The sequence below is a fragment of the Emys orbicularis genome, chromosome 9, assembly GCF_028017835.1.
Source record: "Emys orbicularis isolate rEmyOrb1 chromosome 9, rEmyOrb1.hap1, whole genome shotgun sequence".
NCBI lineage: Eukaryota > Metazoa > Chordata > Testudines > Emydidae > Emys > Emys orbicularis.
Genome location: NC_088691.1, coordinates 60,280,813 through 60,301,399, shown reverse-complemented (window position 1 = coordinate 60,301,399; position 20,587 = coordinate 60,280,813). Strand labels below are relative to the sequence as shown.

The window sequence follows — 20,587 nt, the reverse complement described above, 5'->3', positions numbered from 1 at the left end:
CACCTCTACCTCGATATAACGCTGTCCGTGGGAGCCAAAAAATCTTACCGCGTTATAGGTGAAACTGCGTTATATTGAACTTGCTTTGATCCACCAGAGTGCGCAGCCCCCCCCCCCCCCCCCGGAGCACTGCTTTACCGCGTTATATCCGAATTCATGTTATATCGGGTCATGTTGTATCGAGGTAGCGGTGTAATTCTACTGGGACTGTGGTCTCTCTTGATACTTGTTTAATAGCTATAGCAAGGATTTCCCCTCCTGAAGCCACCCTGGTGTGCAGGACTTGAGGGCTGTCACTCTATCCACAAACATACCATCTGGCGGGTTGCTGTCTCCTTCCCTCCCCTGTGCTCCCCAAATCAGCCAGCTAAATCATACCTGTTTTTCTGCCCAGTGCTCTAGGTGAGTGGATGGTGCTTCTTATGTTCTAGGTTCATCCATGATATAGCAGCTGCAGTTTGGCCTCTATTTCTAAGGCCTAGGCTGCACACAGTTTTGTACCAGTTTACATATTTCTGTTAGAGGTATGGGGTTTTTTTTTTTTTAAACCAATATAGTTATACTGGCACAACCCCAAGTGTGGATGCAGTTACAGCAGTAAAAAGGTACCTTATATCTATATAGTTCATTCCCCTTCCCATACAGCAGTAGGTTATGCCAGTAGAAACACATTTATATCAGTATAACTCTGTCCACGCTGATGGAGTTGCACTGTTTTAATTATACTGGCATAGTTAAAGTGGTACAGCTTTTGTGTGTAGACAAGGCCTAAGATACTTCATATCACTTATCTGTGATTCCCTAATGTGACTTCAGATCCTGAAGCTCCAAGCTGTAGCATGAATTGTTATAAGAATTCTACATGCAAACTGCATACTCATAAGTGCTATGTGTGTAGAAAGTTCCTGTGTGTTAAATATGCCAACTACTGTCAGATAGCAATATCTAGGATTGACATTAAGTTTTTAGGTTCAATGAAGTTGTTATTACCACAGTGTAAAATGCTTCCTGATTGCAGAACTAACTTCTTCTCCCACATCCTCCCTTAAGAATGATTTATAGTTGAAATATAATCATGTACTATGCAATCTAGGGGTAGAACAAAAAGTTTCCTCAAAGGAATGTACAGTACGTGTGACAACATAGCATAATGGAAATGACATTCAGATGAGTCCTTTCTAAATTCAGCGTTACCAGCAGCTATAGTCTTCTAAGCTGAAATTCTAAAAACTACATCAGAGCCCATGGGATACAGGATGAAATACTCAGGGCCATGTTTGTTTTCACAGATGTCCATGGGAGTTCAATGCATGGAATGATTGTGGAATGTGGCTCTCAGTGGCTGTATCTAGGATGTTTTCAAATTGACTTTGACACATGGGAACTTTCCTCTTTTCCAGCTTGGAGAGGAATAGGGAAAATTCTCCCAGATTCATTCCTCTCGAACAAATTCTGTTCTTTGTCATGTGGGTGCCTCTTTCCCAGACTTGAATATACTTCAAACAAAAAAACATATAACGCCTAGGATAGAACCATTTATACTGAAAATGTATTTGATGAACTCCACCCTTTTCTCTGTTCATGACTTGTTCACACACAGTGTTTGATTATTACAAATGTTCAAAGATTTTATGTGAGCACATTTGAGGCTAATAGCCACCTAGATATTGTAGGATCTTTGGTCCAGGGGCTGGTGGACACCACAATATTCCCCTTTCTCGGTTGTGTTTATCAAGCATTGTACTATTTGTAACTACCTTTATTGGTCACCAGCACACATGATGAATGATGGCAAATGAATAGGAGAAGCTGGAATCTTGCCCTACAAAATTTTGTTTCTGAGGCTAGGTCTACACTACCCACCTGAATCGGCGGGTAGAAATCGACCTCTCGGGGATCGATTTATCGCGTCCCGTTGGGACGCGACAATCGATCCCCGAATCGACGCTCTTACTCCACCAGCGAAGGTGGGAGTAAGAGCCATCGACGGGAAGCCGCGGAGGTCGATTTTGCCACCGTCCTTACAGCGGGGTAAATCGGCTGCGATACGTCGAATTCAGCTACGCTATTCGCGTAGCTGAATTTGCGTATCTTAAATCGACCCCCCCCTGTAGTGAAGACGTAGCCTCAGTCAAGCAAATTTCAGCTACCGGAAACTATGGAGATTATAACTTTCATTTCTAATTTGCAAAATGTTTCTTGAATAACTTCTTCACTATTTGCACAGCTTTACTCTTGGTAACTGTGTGTTTAGAACCTTCAAGAAAAAATAATGATTGCACAACCTAGCAAGCTACCATAGATCCTTCAGTGCATTCCAATTTTGGGGGGGTAAATGTATTTTATAAAATGAGCACTTCTTTGAAAGCTAAATCTAGTCAGATACATAGTGTAGCTGATGGGATGTGTTTGGAAAGCTAAAAACATTTCTGGCATTGATGTGTGTATTGTGGAGATAGGAGGGAGAGTGACTTACAATTTCTTTGAGTCACTCTAGACAGATAGATTGGGCTCAAGGAAACTATCATTACTGTCTCAGAAGAGCTACGGGTCCAGAAACCACAAATGATTGAAGAACAGTTTTGTTCAAAGAAACGGAAGTACTTGTGGCACCTTAGAGACTAACAAATTTATTAGAGCATAAGCTTTCGTGGGCTACAACCCACTTCTTCGGATGCATCCGAAGAAGTGGGTTGTAGCCCACGAAAGCTTATGCTCTAATAAATTTGTTAGTCTCTAAGGTGCCACAAGTACTCCTGTTCTTTTTGCGGATACAGACTAACACGGCTGCTACTCTGAAACCTGTCATTATGCGAGTTTTGTTCAGTTAGTTAGATAAATGTGGCTGGAGAAATTACTACAACTGATTTCCCAAATTAAAAGTGTAGGTATTTGGCATGTATATCTTTATTTAATTATTTTCTGGTTGGCATCAGTATTTAATTCATTTTTGCCTCCACTAGACGACTTACCAATGGAATCCAGTTGTTTTTCATCTTCATCCATAGTGCCATGTATTTATTGGTTCTTGGATAGATCCCACTGAGGGACCTGTCGAGTTCACTGCTTTGAGTTTTGGCTAATCATGTGATAAATTTAACTTATTATCTTTGGATATAGAATAAATAAAATGCGCTCATAGGCAGATTTTGAGCACCCTGCCGATTATTTAAAATTACAAAACACAACACTATATGTTAGACTTCGGTTTTGAAGACCTGCATACCATCACTATAGGAGGCACTGTTCTTTTTCAACATGCGTTTTGTCGCCTATTAGGGTTGCATTGTTCGATCAAACTTGCTTACGTTACCTTCACTGCTGCCACTTTTAACAGCTATCTCTTTGTATAAGGCAGTGGTTCCCAAACTGGGGTTCTTGAACCCCTGGGGGTTCGCGAAATGTTACAGGGGGTTCTCGGGCGGAAAAATTCCCTAATGGTGGACAGAGCTGTCCCCAGGGACCCCAGGCAGCAGGAGGCCAGCAGCCCAGAGCCCCTGGACTTCCAAGAGCTAAGCAGATCAAAGCAAGTTTATCTATCACACTGGGGAGATTTAAACTTCAAGACTTCTTATAAGAAATGGAAAGAGAGGTGGATATTTTTTGCTGTTTTTAAAATTTAAATACACAGCTAGTATTGTTTTTTAAATTATTATGAAGAACAAGTTTAAGCTTTGTTGTAATGTGCATTGTTTGCCTGGACTGCTCAAGACCTGAATGCTTGTGTAGAAGGAACTCTTTGAGTTGGCTTCTTAAATACCTTCATGCTGTTTCACATCTGATACTTCTTGATGAAACATAGGAGCCTTGTCTTATAACAGGCTTATTCAAAGCGTTGCAAGCTATGAAAGTGAGATCTCGGAAGAGTGTTGCCGTTTTCATAATGTAATAAAAATACTGTAATTATAAATAATAATTAATAAATAGTGTGTAATAAGCATGTCAAAAGAACAAATTTTATATTTCCAAGATCACTGGTTTTATCATTTATACTCAGGTAAAGGAGAAAATCTCTGGAAATATTCATTTTTGGGGGGGGGGGGGTTGTCATGAGACTTGACATTTTAGTGAACCGGGTTCACAGATTGTTAAAGTTTGGGAACCACTGGTATAAGGGTATTCTCTTTCTGGCATTCATGATCCAGCTAGAGGGATCATTGGTCAGCATTGGACTATATTGGTTGACTGCTTTTTGGCTAATATTTTAACCTCTGAGAAAGCTTCATCCCTTTTCTTACCTTTTATGATATTAGTGATAGTTCAACCAGTCTGATTTAGCAATTACTTCTCATTTAGTGGTGGGGTTACTTTGCTGGTTGTGTTGTTTTAATATGTTTTTGCTATTTATTTTCCAGTCTCCTAGCATTTTTTACTTTCAGTCACTCTCCAAAGCTTTCAAAATATTCACTGTCGTTATGTTTAATGATCTGTAAGTTGCAGTGTGTCATTTTGAACTCCTAGATGTGCATATTTAGCATCACAGGCTAAACACTTCCATAAAGTGCTGACCCTATCAATTTTACTTTTCTTAATCCTGTGCTGGAGCCTTCAGTTAACATCCAAAGTAATACATTTCACAATTGGAGGCAGCCTGACCAATCTGGTGACCTTGCCAGAAAGCTTTCTTTTTTCCAGGATTCTGATTAATAATCTGTCTGAATGGAATGTTGTATTTTATTGTACTTATTCCACTTGGAATACATCCTCTACTTGGGCGATTTTTGCTAGTATCAATCTAAATTCTATCTGACATATTTAGATTCAGTTCAGACATATGAACAGGGCTGGCTCTAGGTTTTTTGCCGCCCCAAGCAAAAAAAAATTTGACTGCCCCCACCCCAGCCCTACTTTTTCTACAGCAAGTTACAGTGGATCAGTATATTTGATTTGGTAGAAATGAAGTAACAGCTGCTCGAATTGAGCTTGAGCACTCCTGAATTTTGAGGTGTTCAAATCTGGAAGGCAGATGCTAGATTCCCTTTCTGAATATTAGCTAAATCTGGAAAGGAAAAGTCAATTTTTGCTTCCATGGCTCAGAAGTGGAAATCCTCCTACGTGCCTGGTACTGTATCTAAAGCTGCCCAGGTCGAGTAGAGTCTCCCCTCCCTTACTTTTCATTTTAAATTCTAGTGGGATCCACATACTTCCCTTGCTAGGCTTCAGATACAGAGGGGCACTGTCCATTTAATCCACCCAATTCTTTCTTTGGGGGCTGCAAGGTGAGGTCACACCAGTATCCCTAATCCAGTCTGGGGATGTCTTCTGAAGGGGATATCTGGGCCAAAGCCTTCTACTCCTTGGGCATACTTGTTCCCCATTCACAATGCCACCCTGCTCTAGCAGTGAGCTCTCCATTCACAGCAAGCTGCAGCATGACATTTCAGCTACCATACTCCCTCCCTCTCCCTTTCCTGTTGATAGCGGCCAAGGAAATCCTGGGAAATGTAGTTCTTTCCCTGCTCCAGGGCTGGCTCTATAGGCAGGGAGCTAACCAAGGAACTACAGCTCCCAGGGCCCCCTGCTGGTTCTCAGTTCCCAGGCTGGATCCCTGCCGGCTGCCATCCCTGCAAATGGGCTGCCCCAAGCACCTACTTGCTTTGCTGGTGCCTAGAGCCGCCCCTGCGTATGGAATATTGTGAAAAGACCACGAATAATATGACTACCCTTCTCACTTCCATTTACTGGAAAACATGCAATTATTTAATGTAAATTCTGTTTGTAAGGCTCTTGTGTTTGAACCCATAAGTCTTTTATGATGCTTTTAAATCTATTGTGATAGTTAACCATCTAAATGCCATGTTTCAAGCATACTCGTTTCAGTCAGAGCCATGAAGAAGTGACATATTCTGCATGCCCTGAGTTCCTCAGGGACTAGCCCTTTAGAGTGAATTTCAATTGTCTCCCTACTTCTCTCTGAACAGAATTGAATGCCTTAGTGACTTTGGATCAGCCTTGGCAGTTTGTTTGTTTTTTAAACATATGTTAAGGCTAATGCTGTCCACTTTACACTTCATTCTGGACTTTGAAAAGTCTTGAGAAAAAGTTGCTCACATGTATATATTAGGAAGGAAAATTCAGAGGTTTTAGAGAGGGGGTGGTGTTTACATAGTCCACAGAGCTGTTCATTCTAGCAATCTGTTTGTACAACTGGTCTTAAACACATTTAGGGGTGGGCTTTGCAAATTGGTCATTGTTGGGCTAATTCTACTCCCATTGGAGTCTACGGTAAAACTCCCATTGACTTCTGTGGGAGCAGAAAAAGCCATCATTTGAGTACTTTTGACAATTCTATCCTACATCTGCATTAGGTCCCTCTAAACTAGGTTACTGTGGCAACTTGTTTTGCAATGACCTTTTAGTGGAGAGACACTTGCTTGTTTGTCTAATTAAAAGGCTGCATTACTTTTGGTCACAATGAACAACCATCCTGCAACTCACTCAGAATTTCCAAATATCTTTAATTGTTACACCATTGAGTTACAGGGCCCAATTCTGCCATCCTTACTCATGTGATGCTTCATAATTCAAGTGTGTTCAGTTCACAAGGGTCCCTTCTTCGTAGAACAATTGTAATGTACTAACCCCTAATCCTAAATTTGTTTTTCCGCAAAAATGTTCTCAGAGCTTGATCCCAGGGATTTTCTTAGAACTGGGATATGTGTGTGTATATATATATAATTTTAAGACTGGACAACTTCTCAAAAATAAAGAGCAGATCTTATGCCTGAGGTGCAGAGTTCTGGGGAGAAATTCAGGCCAAATTTTTCAAATATAAGTGCCTACAGTTAGGTTCTTATATCCCTATTTAGGTATCTAAATAAGTGGCCTGATTTTTCAGAAGTGCTGAGCAGTTACCACTCCTGTTGATTTTGCTGGGAATGGTGTGTGTTCGACACTTGTGAAAATAAGCCCATTGGTTTATTTAGGTGCCTAAATATGGATTTAGGTGCCTAATTTTAGGCATTCAAACTTCGTAATTTTGATTCAGAATGTCCAAGGCTGGCTGTACTTAAAAATGTGGGGATTTTTTTATCATTAGCACAACTTTTCATTCTTTTTTTACTTGTTGAGTTAGAACACCTGGATTTACTCTGAAAAACAAAATGTATCTTTGCTGTTCTCTGAATCTGTCAATTTTTGAAAACACTGCAAGAAATTAGATATTTCCATGAAAAGTACATCATGATTAGGATGCAACACTTGAAAGGTGCTTTATAAACAATATTTTATAATATGAAGTGTTCTACATTCTACAGAGAATACTGCATAGGAATGACATTATGGGCTAGTAAATACATGCCTTAATGTAGCTGTACACTACCTGGGTATAATTTGTAAAGTCAAAATGGCTGAGAACTTACAAACTGTACAGTAACAGACTGCGAAACCTAGTGACGATTCAACCTGATGATATTCTGAACAACAAGAGCCCTTGACCATGCTTGTAGCTGTTTCTGTCACTTCACATTGTCTCTACAGACATAACAGGCTTCAGAATAATGCACAGAGAATTGTAGTATCTTATTATAGAGAGGCTTTATAGAGAGACCGTTTTCGAGCAAGTATGGAAGGCCCAATATGCAGCAGAACCACCGTGTTTCCATTGTGTGAATTAAGATTGAAAAATACTGTGTAATTTAGATGATGAGATTTTGTTGCAGAGTTGGCTTCCAAGCCCTCAGTGCTTCGGAGCAATAGGAAATAAAAGCATAATAAAAATGAAGGAACTCTCAGAATACAAACCAGTCAGATTTTCCCAAAGCATGTGTACACTCTCTACTCTATTTAATAAGGTAATAGGTACAAGAAATCAAATAGAGAAGTAGAGTCCTTAATAGTTTGGATTCCTTAGTAACATGCACACTTAGGAAGTGGTTTTAGAGCAGAAATTGGTCTTAGAGAAGCACACATCACATTTGGATCAATATAATTAAAACAGACAAGAGCTGTGCAATGTTTCGGGGGGGGGGGGGGAGTAAGGGTACGTCTACACTTACCGGAGGGTCCGGCGGCAGGCAATCGATGTTCTGGGATCGATTTATCGCGTCTGGTTTAGACGCGATAAATCGATCCCGGATCGATCCCGGAAGTGCTCGCCGTCGACGCCGGTACTCCAGCTCGGCGAGAGGAGTACGCGGCATCGACGGGGGAGCCTGCCTGCCACGTCTGGACCCGCGGTAAGTTCGGAATAAGGTACTTCGAATTCAGCTACGTTATTAACGTAGCTGAATTTGCATACCTTAGTCCGAAGTGGGGGCTTAGTGGGGACCAGACCTAACTCCATCAGACTTAAAGCCCCACTAAAGCCTTTGAGAGTAACGTAAAGATGGAATGAATGACATTTCTACAAGGACTGAGTACTTACAACCCAAATTTTCCCATGCTAGGCTGCATTCTCTCTCTCTCTCTCTCTCTCTCAACTTCTATATCCCTTGCAGTCAGAAATGGCTGTAAGCTCCTGCTTATGCCTTGATCTCATTTGAATGGTTTCCTGATAAATTTTAAAAAGAATAAAATGGGCTTGACTGGATTTAACTTAAGCTCATTTGAACTGAAACATTCAAATGGGATGAAATAATGGCACAGCAGTAAAGCTGTGTGGTTGGTTTGTTTGTCGTTCCTCCCCCCTACACATCCATGCAAACAACCAGTTTAAAAAGAGACAAGGGAAGCACAAAGTGATCTCTAAGAAATGAAGCGGAGTGCTTGATTGAGGGCAGGTGTTCAGATCAGCTAGGGAGATTCCCCTGGAATAATCCTTAAAGAAACAGATGCTTCTGACTCTGACACTGTCAATCGTCTCATTTGTGGACATGCCTGTAAGGCTTTGAAAAGCTGGACAGATGCTCTTCTAAAAATAAATAAATAAAATACCCACGATTTTGCTGGTAAGTCCTCCTTAATTCACATACCAGTTAAAATATGTTAGTTAGGTTTGTCAGCTGCACTAAACATATTTGATCACTGTCCCCACCTTCTACATTTGCCTAATGTAAATAACTATTGTTCTAGTTTCTCAGCTCATCTGCTTTAATTTCTTTGATTGTTTGTACCGATTTTGGTAGAAATGCATAGTTAGCAACACAAGTGGCATTTTCATCTATGCAGATGCATTGAAAACTCATCTGGGGCTCTAGCTGAGATGAGTTGGCCAAGTTTATTTTCTACTGGACAATATCAAATTAACGTATAACCACAATAACCAAACCAGCAAGTTGTGGAGGTTTATGGGGGCTGCTTAGTTGCTAGGTTGTTGTTTCGTTTCTTTTCTTTTCCTTTGAAGGGTTGGGAGTTGGATCTGTTTTTTATTTTATTTAAGGCTCAGCAAAATCATGGAGCTAGATTTTTCCACCCTTAGTTACACTAAATAATAATTTACTTCACAGTAGTCCCCTTGATGGGAGACTAAACGACGTGGCTTATATCCTAGTGAGTATGTCTCACCCATGACACAGCAAAGAACAATGCCAGGACCCAGGAGGAAAGGGATTTGCTTGTACTGCATAATATTACTATTTAACATTCACACTGCGATAGTACCTAAAGGCCTCAACCACATGGGGCCCCACTGTTCTAGGCACTGTACAGACATATGGTAAATGATAGGCCCTTCCCCAAAGATTCTACAGTTGAAAGTTGAGATATAACACGTGGATGGGGACAAATAGGCATGGGTGGGCAAGGAGAGACATGGTAACAAATAAATAGAACAGGATGTGTGTAATTCCTCAGCAGCCAATAGCATTAACAGCCTGGCCATTGCATTATGGCAAAGGTGAGTTTTCAGGAGGGACTGGGCTGTGGATCAAATAAAGATCTAATTGTTTTGATCTAAATGTTTGTTCTGCTTTTCAGTTTATCTAATATTTCCCTTGTATCGTTCCATTCTGTCTCAAGCTTCTGCTCTGTCAATCACCTGCTGAAAAGCAGCTAAGCCCACTGCTCCCAATCAAATGCAAGCACCCCAAACCCCTTTTCTGCCTTGTCATCTTTGATGCGTGCAGGAGCAGACGCATATGAGCTGGAAGCAGATTGCAAGCAGCAATCCTAAAGTCCAAAATTGCAGAACCATTCTTACACCTGTGACTCTCTGTTGCCCATAATTATCTACACTACACATGAGAGCAAAAGCTCCCTCAAACCTCATTGTAAGTCATTTAGAATTCTAATTGGGATTAAAAAACTCTTGAAATCTGAGTGGGTGGCTCAGTGCATTATAGTTGATGGATGTTACCCTGAGCTCCAACCCTGCAGACCAATACAAGAACCCCACTATGTTTTTATTAAAGAGCTGCAGCATTTTTTTGTTCCAAAGAATGGATTTGCGCTTTGCTTCAGCTAATTAGCAACTAGCTCATGCACAACAGTGCTGGGTAATGGCACTTTTACTGAAAGGCTGATTTCATTTTGATGGGTTTTTTTCTACTCTTAATTTGTGTTTTAATATGAGGGGTTCTATTCAGCATTTGCTTTCTCTGCGTATTTTGTGTGTATGTCTCTCTCATGCATTATTTTCTCCCTGAAGATCCCTAAAATCTTGTTTCATGACCAACATATAATTGCACATGGAATAGATTAAATCCATGAGGCTTTATTTTGCAGGACCGCTTTCATTTTTCTCATAAAGCAACATTATTGGTTCCTCTTCCCTTGTCACCCATTTCCCACCAGACTACCCTCTTCCTGTTCCACCAGCCCACAACCAGGAGGACAGTAATGGAAGAGGGTCCATTGGAACAATAAAGAGCCAGAGGAATTGTACTGATGGAACAGAAATGGGATGACATCACTGTCTGATGGATTTTACTGTGGGAGCTGCACAGGGATCACAATATATCAAGCAGCTGATAAATGAAGCACATAAGTCAAAGCAGAATTGCTGAATGCTGTTACACACTATTTCTAAAGGAGACCAGAACATAGCAGTCTAGATTGCAGAGAATAGAGGCTTTTAGCTCAGCTCACCTGAGCAACTCATTCTCAGTTTGGCCTTTCTTTTCCATACTTTTCTTTAGCCTCCTGGGCCATGTGAACTCTAACTGTAAACTGTTTCACCCTGGCAGCTCTACAATCAAGAATCACCAGCAGTCTGGGGGCGTGGGAGGGTGGGGGGGGGGGAGAGAGAGAGAGAGAGAATGATGTCTTTAGCTCTGAATTCATTTGCTCTCTGAGTGTAAATTGGACTCCTAATGTTATTTCTGTGCATTCTTTTAGCTTTAATGCTGTACAGAGATAAATTAAGCAGGTGGCTATGGCACCCAGAAAACAACTTCTGTCAGACAGCCTTCCAATGAGCAAAAAATCAAATCCCCTTGGAGGTTTTTTTTCATTCATTTGCTTCTAGTTAAATATAGATGCTCTCAGATAATTATCAGCCTTGAAAGCAACCCATAACTGTTGTGGAGTATTTCCCTTGCGTTCCTATAAAAGGCCCTATGAAAATGAATCTGATGGTTATCAATACAGCTTCTTTTAACTCACTCCCCATCAATGCTGGGTTCACTCCCCAAATTCCCTCAGCTGGAATGTATCAGCATAGATCCACTGAAGACAATCGGCCACATCGATTTACACCAGCTAAGCATCAGGCCTATCTGACTCAGAGAGATACATTGACATCAATTATTATGAGATTACAGATTTTAGAGAACCCCCTCCTCCACCCTAACAAGGAAACTCCCCTTTAGAAAATAACCCTGCAGGTTCTCTGGGGGAAAGGGGACCCAACCAATGTATTTGAATAATTAAACAATTGGTTTACTCTGTTTTATTTGCATTTGTAGAATGTGGTTTAAAATATCTGCTGAGTAGCTGCAAAATTTAAAAAAAGATGAATGCATGGGAATGTTTGGCCCTTGCATTGTACAAAATAGCATCTTCCCTCTGGAGTATTCTACAAACATTGCCTTGTGATTATGACACTGGACTGGGGCTCAGGAGGTCTCTGCCATGGATTCCCTCTGTGACCTTAGGCAAATCACTTAAGCTTGGTGTGCCTTTGTTTCTCATCTAGAAAATGGGGATGAGGATGCTTTTCCTCCCACCCTTTGTCTGTCTTGTCTATATTGGATTATGAGCTTTCCAGGGAGGGGGTTCTCTCTCTCTGACTAGGCGCATGCACAGCGCCTACTGCACTAGCCCCATCTCATATGAAACCTTACCATGGCTATAATACAAATAAATAACACTCTTGTGAGATGGGTAACTATATAGCCATTATATAGACAGATGCACACAGGCTGTATCTACACTTACGGTGGCATGTAGAGTACATATGCCACCTAGCACGGGTATAAATAACAGTGTAGACAATGAGGCATTGCTTAGGCAACTAGAGTAAGGACACACCTGAACCCTGTGGCTGTGTGCCCTACACAGCTCTCTACACGAGCAACCAGTGCCTCCCATGTCTACACTGCTATTTTTAGCAGTGTAGTGTCCCATTGCTTTTCCCCACCTCAGTGAAAGACTTCAGCTGTGGGGAAAATCTCTGGTGGGGAAGGCAGTGGAGAAAAGCACCGGCAGCTCCCCGCTGCCAGAGCCTTTCCCCACTGCCTCCCCCCTGCCAGAGACTTTCACTTCCGTGTGTAGCTACACGCCAGTGTGGACGCAGCCTGCTTTTCACTGCAGCTTGTAGCTGCACGTATTCTACACTCCGCCACTAGCATAGACAAGGCTGTAGGCAGAGGGAGTAATTTGAAGTCATGAAGTGAGCTGGCATTGGAGTTGGGAATAATTATATAATTATAATTTAATTTTAGGCTAGACTGCAGTGCTCTGGGAAGCGTTCCTCTGAGGCATAATTCCTCCATTTGCTCTGGTATAGCGCTGTGTGTGGGAAATAATTTGCTACAGCCCCTTTAAAGAGCACAGCATGCTCCTTCCCCTCCACCCCCCCCCCCCCCCATTTCTTCACACTGCAGAGAAAAATAAATCACTTTTTCCTCAGCAGCCTGAAGAAAGCTGAACCATTTTTCTTTATTCCACTTTTCTGTTTCTAACATATTTAATTAATTTAATTCTGTTTCTAACATATTTAAGCTTAATTTTTATTGAGCTACATTTGTATTTACTCAAATGTGTTCTCGACTCTAACTGTCTTCAGTGTAAGTAGTGCTATCAACACTGATCAGTGTTCTGAGTTTATGTCGTTTATTGTAACACCCCACTGTTGCTCACGTGTGATGATGGGGCTCAGATCCCTATACCCTCCTCCCAATGTTGCTTATTCTGGTTTCGGCAGCACACAGAAGGGTTTATATGGTTTGTTTTCCTCTCTCCAGAAAATGTCTGCTTCAGGACTAAGAAGAATAACTTATGAGCTAGCATGACAAAGTTTTCTATTTGCCGAAGTATTTTTGTGACATAAATCCTGAGCTCAGGTTCAGACTTGCAGCAATACAAAGCAGGATTTTGACACTCTGGCAGGCAGCCGTAGTGGTAAATCATGGTCTCTCTCCCTCCCCATGTTCTGCAGAGTAGACTCTGTTGTCACAGTTAGACGAATTTATCTGGACAGCCATCTAAATTCTGGGGAAATTGGTTTAAAATTAATTGAATGTAGTTCAGAGTCTTGTTTTGGAGTGAAAGTTGTTCTTTACTGCTCTGTGTTTTCCCGTGACAGATTAGATTATTGGGCTCAGAGAGAAAAGGAGACAGCCAGCTGTGACCACATCAGTGCATTCAAGTGTGGATGAAAACAAGCATTTGTTGGGGCTGGGGAGAAGGGCGCAGCAGGCTGCCTCTTCTTCCTGTGCAGCATAATGGGTGCCTGTCCAACTAGTACTGTGCACTTGATGAAACTAATGAAGAAACCGAATTACCATTTTAACAATTTTTATCAGGTCCACTTAATAGATTTTTAGAATAAAGCTTACTTCTTTCCTGCTTGACCTAATTACGACTGTGCATGTTGAATCATTACCTATATTAAGAGCCTTCACTTGCCCTACTTCCTTGACTGATTTCTAGTGTATTGGGTCACTGTTTCAAAGGGGTTTTTTTTAATAATCAACTCTCAGGATTCTTTTTTCCCTCTTGAATAAGCTGCTTCAGAACAAAGTCTCATTAGTCACCATTTTTCTTAACTCTTTCTTCCTGCCTTCTGAACCATTAGCATACTTCACAAAATATCATGAAAAAATTCTCTCCTGGACAAATTTCCATCACAGACTAAGAACCAAAAACCTTTTGCATTATTGCAAGCAATAGAGTTCTCTGGTGAAACTTACCTATGCTTTTTGTTTGTTTAGTTACGTTTGGACAACCAATACAAGATGTAGCAACAGTTTTCAAGGCTGCAGAGAAGGCTAATGAGGCTGACCCCTGAGTCAAAGTTAATCAAGACATGCTAAGAAAAACAAATCTATATAGCAAAATTAAATAAAGTTGGCCAGAGATTTACCGGAGGTATAGAATATTTTAAATAATAGAGCTATTCTCCATGGAGCTTTCCTTCCCCACCCCACCCCCCAATATAAAGCCGATCATAATACAACTGGGAAAACATGACAAAATCAGAAAGCTTTAATGATGTCAGGAAACATTTTTCAGGCTGAAAATTATACTCTATGTAATGCAACTAGTCGAGAGGGGGTATAAAGCAAAAGCAATGAAAGCTTGCAGGAATCAATAAGGTGCCATGCTAAGGGAGACAGAACACAAAGAAAGAGGAGCTTTGATGGGCTAAACAATGATTCACTCCTGTACAAAGCAATCCGTTATGTTCCTGAAAGTGTACCTTTTGTTTCTGTCATTACACAAATTGCCCCCAAAATAGTTCATCAACAGTACAGTGTGTAGCACACACTGTATGTTAGCAGTTCTCAAACTATGGTAGATGTACCAGCGGTGGTAGATTAGTTGATTTAAATAATATCAGAGTAGAATCCTTTATAACTGCACCGATTAAAATTATGAAGGTGGCAGTTTCAGTACTTTTAAGTTTTATATGTAGTATTCTAGATGTGAGAACTGCTCTCTATGAAACATATACTTTGAACATACATTCAATAGGGTGCCGGTTGCTTATATTTGAAATATGTTTGATGTGTACTCAGGCTTTTGTCAAGCATCCCTTAAAACACTGAATTCTTGGGCAGTTAAACCATTCCACAGCAAACTCCACTTTAATCATAAGGGCATATTGTCCCCAGGCACATAGTTTCCACTGAAATTAATTGAAGCTTTGTTTGCAAATGAAAGTGAGAATCAATAGATCTTTGTCACCTTGCAAATTTCTGTTGAATTCAGTAAATTGTCATTTAAAGGGTAAACATTTCAAATGTTTCATTCAGATCTGATGCATACTTCAGTCATTATGATGTAAAATAAATGCATTTCACTGATTACTCACATGTGAGCTTCAACACAATGTGATTGGAAATGATTGCATTATGAAACCCTGACAAAACATGACATATAATGGAAGCACTGACGGAACTGTCATTGCAGTTGTTACTGTAATCTCTGCTGTGCGGGAAATTTATGACTGTATTTCCAAAGCATTCCCTTGGAATTACAGGGACAGATCCTAAGGTGATGCAGTTGACTTCAGTGGAGTTACACTGGTACTCATCAGCTGAGGGTCTAGCCCATAGAGCTGTTAAGGACCTAATATTACACCACTGAATTCAATGGGAGCTTTGCCATTGGCTTCAAAGGCCACAAGCTCAGCTCCTTTGGGCTCTTAGTCATATGGCTAAATTCCCATGTTTGGGGCCTTTCAAAATGTACCGCTTGGCGTCTGTTACTTTGATTTGAATTAGAGGTTGTTCACAGTGATATATCAGATTACATTTTTGGACTTGCTCCTGGTCCACGTATCATTGCAGCTTGTGCTTTGGATATTATTGATTTTCTTTTGGTCAGGCTGAAGGCTTTCTACATATTTCCTGATGATACCAGAGTGTCACTTCTGGATGGTGGTTTTCTTTGGAGAGCAAATAAACTACAAGAAAATACCCTGTAGGGAATGATTCTGGACTAGTCCTTGGGAGATGGACTAGATTATGGTTCTGAGCCCAGGAGTCATGACCCCCTTGCCCTTCCCCTACTGCTAAATGCGGGGCTGGTCCCAGGATGGCAAAGGTTGAGAACCCATGGACTAGATGATCTAATAAGACTTTCCCAGCTTTTATTTATATGACTCTAGAATTATTTCCTTTGCGTTTCATCTGCTCTGCAAGGATTTTGAGTATGACATAATTTGTAACTTGGTCAGTGAGATCACCAAGAGTCCAGATGGTGTTATCTCTTGATATCTTAATTTCATTTAGCTTTAGTACTGCAATACTAGTGAATCCATTGAGCTGAAATCTTCCATCAGGTGTATTTTACCTGCGTTTTGTTTGTAGGCATCGTGTTATTGCCTTTGTATTTTATAACGTAGAAAGACTCCTTGGAGTACACCTCTTTGTCATGTAAACTGCGTATGCTTTATTCTAACAGCAGTTGCTAACCAGAATACAAATGCCAATCAGCATTTTGTTCAGTTATTACCATTGTTATTGTCTCAGAAAAGCAGGAAGATGATATCCTCTGAGTTTACAAATCAGAAAACGTATACACAATATCTTATAAAAGCACAGAATAAGGGAGTGATTATCGGTCAACACCCAGTACATGCGTCTCAAAATGTACTTGGTAAAAAGAGCGTTTCAGAAAATTGCAACTAACCCTGAGAAAACAGTACAAAAGGGTTCTATTCTTTAAAGAAGATGACCAGTTTTTCCTTGTGTAAAAGTAGCGTAAATGACATTTATTCTCTCTGATATCTAGTCTGTATCTCCACTGGCTTCAGACTCATGCTCAGGACTTTAGCACTTGTTTCATCCAATAGAAGGAGACAGACTTTCAGGAGATGTGCCCTCACTTACGCGAAGTTACAGGAGTAGAATTACGTGCCCATGGTGGTAATAGATACTCCTTCAGTGGCCAGTGCTTAGTTAGGCAATGAACAGTGCTATTAGATGCTTCACAAGTTCTACAGAAGATCCACCAGGACAGAGCTTGTGTCATACTGATTGTGCCCATCTGGCCAAGACAGTTCTGGTTTACGGATCTGCTGAAGCTCTCAGTTCACCCTCCTATGAACATCCCCACATTACCAGACCTTCTAACACAGCACAGGGCAGGTTCAAGTACCCCAGTCTGCAACTCAGAGCTTGATATTTGGATGGACATCAGAAATAGAGCACTCATGTTCTAAAAGGGTACAATCCAGCCTTAACCAAAGCAGAAAAGGTTCTATAAGAAGCAGTTACTCAGCAAAATGGAAGTGTTTCTCCTCTTGGATTCACCAACGAAACTCGTCTCCAGAATCAGCTGGGATCCCTGCTAACTTAGAATCTTTACTTACCCTTAAGTCTTCAGGTCTTGCACTCAGTTCTCTGTGAGTGAATCTAGCAGTGATCAGTGCTTTCCATCCTCCGATGGATAACTGTACCGTCTTCACTCATCCTGTCACAACTAGATTTCTGAATGGGATTCTCAGGTCCTTTCCACCATTGGTGAAGTTCACGCCTTAGTGTGACCTTAATTTTGTTTTATCATCGCTCACACCACACCCCTTGGAACCTCTAGCTACATACTCTGTGGTCCATCTGTCCATGAGGGTGGCTTTTCTAGTACCCATAATGTCAGCCCAGAAGAATCAGCAAGCTGGGAACGCTCATGGTAGATCCATCATATATTGCATTCTATACAGAAAAGGTCTTGTTATGACCCCATCCTAGCTTTGTTCCTAAAGTAGTTTCCAAGTTTCTTATGAGTCAGTTAATTCACTTACCGGTATTTTTTCCAAAATCCCATGCCACAAATGAAGAGAGAGAGCTCCATTCTCTGAACATCCAAAGGGCTTTGCTGTATGTCTGCAAAGAACAAAGTATGTTAGAAAAACGTAAACTATTTGTTTCCCTAGCAAAGCGATCAAGGGGTCAAGTTATATTGATGCAGACAGTTTCAAAATGGATTTCGGGTTGTATTACCCTTTGTTATCAGCTAGCTCAAATTCCCCCTCAGAAGCAGGGTGAGAGCTCATTCCACTAGAGAGCAAGCTACTTCGGCTGCATCTCTGAGAGATGTTCCCCTTCTAGAGATATTTAGGGCAGTTACTTGGAGCTCTTTGAATACCTTCATGAGACATTATGCTCTGGTCCTGTCATCAGCTGCAGATATAGCAGCGGGAACAGCAGTACTAGCAGCTATCACTTCTGCATCCTCACACCCACTCCCCATCTGACTACTGCTTGTTAATCTCCCACGAGTGAAATACACATAGACATCAACACTTGAAGAAGAAATGGAGGTTACTTACCTGTAACTGGAAGTTCTTTCAGATGTATGGTCCCTAACTGTATTCTCTATCCCCTCTGCTGCAGATTATTTGAACTACGATAAGAATGGGAACTGGAGAGGCGTTGGCCCACACCACCTTTTGTGCCCTTGGTTCAGATATAATGAGGAGAGCTGTGGTGCATTTGTGGGCCAACAGACATTGCTTATAAAATATTCCAGACTCAGGCGCATGGTGGGCATGCGTATCCCATGTATGGAATACAGATAGGGATTGTGCATTTCGAAGAACTTCCAGTTACAGGTAAGTAACCTCCATTTATCAAAATTAAAGAGCAAAGATGGTAATAAATTCAGATGCGTATAAGCTGGTATCAGTCAAGCTTTAGTGAAGGTGAAACAGCTCCGACCACCCAGGATTTCTACCTGAATCCAAACTTAAGTTTACATTCCCTTGACTTTCCTATTTTTTCTTCTGACTAACTCTGTTCATTGTTTGCCAAAATAGGAAGAGGATGGTGGTTGAGTTCTTCACTCACCTGCACACAGGTTGAGATTTTGTGTGAAAATAGCTTTTGTTTTGCTGTTCACTTAGGCCCCAATCCTGCAATCACTGGTGCATGTGCTCAACTTAATGGGCATGTGAGTAGTCCTACAGATCTCAATGGGCATATTCATGCATGTTCATAATGGTTTGCAGGATCAGGGCCATAGTGAGAGAGAACTTGAAATGGGCATGAGTAGTGAACTGTCCTCTTGCAGCACCGGTAGTTCCTTTACATTGGGTTTTAGCCATTTTTGTGTGGCTGCATGTGACAGTTTGCATTATTAGTGCCTTTGCCGTTCCTGGTCTCTGTATAAACTGACAACTTTGATTTCTAGTGACATCAATCGGCACCTCTCAGTCATGCTAACAGAACAGATTTTAAAATAATTTACTTAAAAATCCAAGATTAATGATCTTTTCCATCTGCTGTCATTCATGTCTCTCTGCTCAGCAGTGTTGTTAAGCAGTTCATTTCTTGTTGTTGCAGTGATCACTGATGGGGCGCTGGATAAGACAGCTCTTGCAGATGACGTGGGAAGCGAGGAGGATCTGTATGAGGACTTTCGGAGTTCCAATCACCGCTATGGCCATCCTGGAGGAGGAGGAGAACAACTTGCCATCAATGAGGTATTGCAACTGTAGGTCTGTGAAGAAGCAGAAAGGAGGCTGCTTTTGGTTTTTGGTAGTGAGGCATCACCATTGCAATAGGGTCCTGGATAAATGGGTACAGCTCAGTATTCACTTGCTTCGGTCACCATTTTAATTGCATTATCATCCCAAACTCACATTGGGGTTTTCCATAGAGCTGCTGGCTCCAGCATCGAAGGAATGCTGATGTGATATAAAATGGAACTGCAGCTCCCTACACTGTAGGTAACTTCAGTTAGGAGTTCCTCTCTTCTCGTGTGTTTTTAGGCAGAAAGGGAATATACAGACATGAGTGAGCAGCACAGGCTGGAATACTTTCAGGGGTGGTGTGATCTGAAGTCTGGTAAGCATTTTTACTTAGTGGGGCTAGAATGATGATTTTGAAGCCCTTGGAAGGATTATTCTGAACACGTGTTCAAACCTTTCACCTTGAATGCAAGCTTATGTCCAAACAAGTAGCACATTAGTGAATGGGAATGGTTTTGGCAAACGGTTCTTGTAATGCTGACATCAGTTTAATTGCTTGTCTCAAATTAGAACGTGTTCCATAGTCTAACTTGTGTGATGAGTATTAGTCAACACACAGGATCTGTCTGTCTGCAAAAGTACAATGCCCTTGTCTAGTGCATTAAAATAGGAATCCTGCTATGCAGTATTACACAATATATAGAATGCTTTGGGTGAATTAATAAACATTTCATTGGAAGAGCTGAGGACATGCTCCCTATGAACTATAATACGGACTGCTGAACTGAGTGTGCTGTATGCTCTGTTATCTTTTTGTGACCTGCACAAGATGGAGGTGCACCGATAAAAGATGTATTATGCTTTCTTAGGGGTCAGCTATGGCTGGAATGGTGGTGGCTACACCTTATGCCTGTGTCAGAGGCAGCCATAAAGCTTCTAGGACCTGTATGAGGTAAAGACTTAGAAACAACAGGTATAACACCGTTTAAAAACAGTACAACATATACTCCTTCCAGTACCAGTCTCCCTGCTCTATTGGGAAAGTGAAAGCCTTAGAGCTGCTCTAATTTCCACTCTGCTTCCCACAACCCCTGGGCATGATAGGGAGCAGAGAATAATTGGAATACAGCA

The 20,587-nt window shown here is 41.2% G+C and overlaps 1 protein-coding gene across 3 annotated transcripts in view; it reads left to right on the top strand.

Annotated features, from left to right (window-relative positions):
- Window positions 1-19,339: 19,339 nt before the first annotated feature.
- Window positions 19,340-20,587, top strand: part of ARHGEF4 (Rho guanine nucleotide exchange factor 4) — a 69,021-nt gene continuing 67,773 nt past the window's right edge. For all 3 annotated transcript variants that reach the window (XM_065410712.1, XM_065410711.1, XM_065410710.1), the window contains exon 1: window positions 19,340-19,468. The gene's annotated coding sequence lies outside the window, so the exon portion shown is untranslated. The remainder of the gene's footprint in view (window positions 19,469-20,587) is intronic.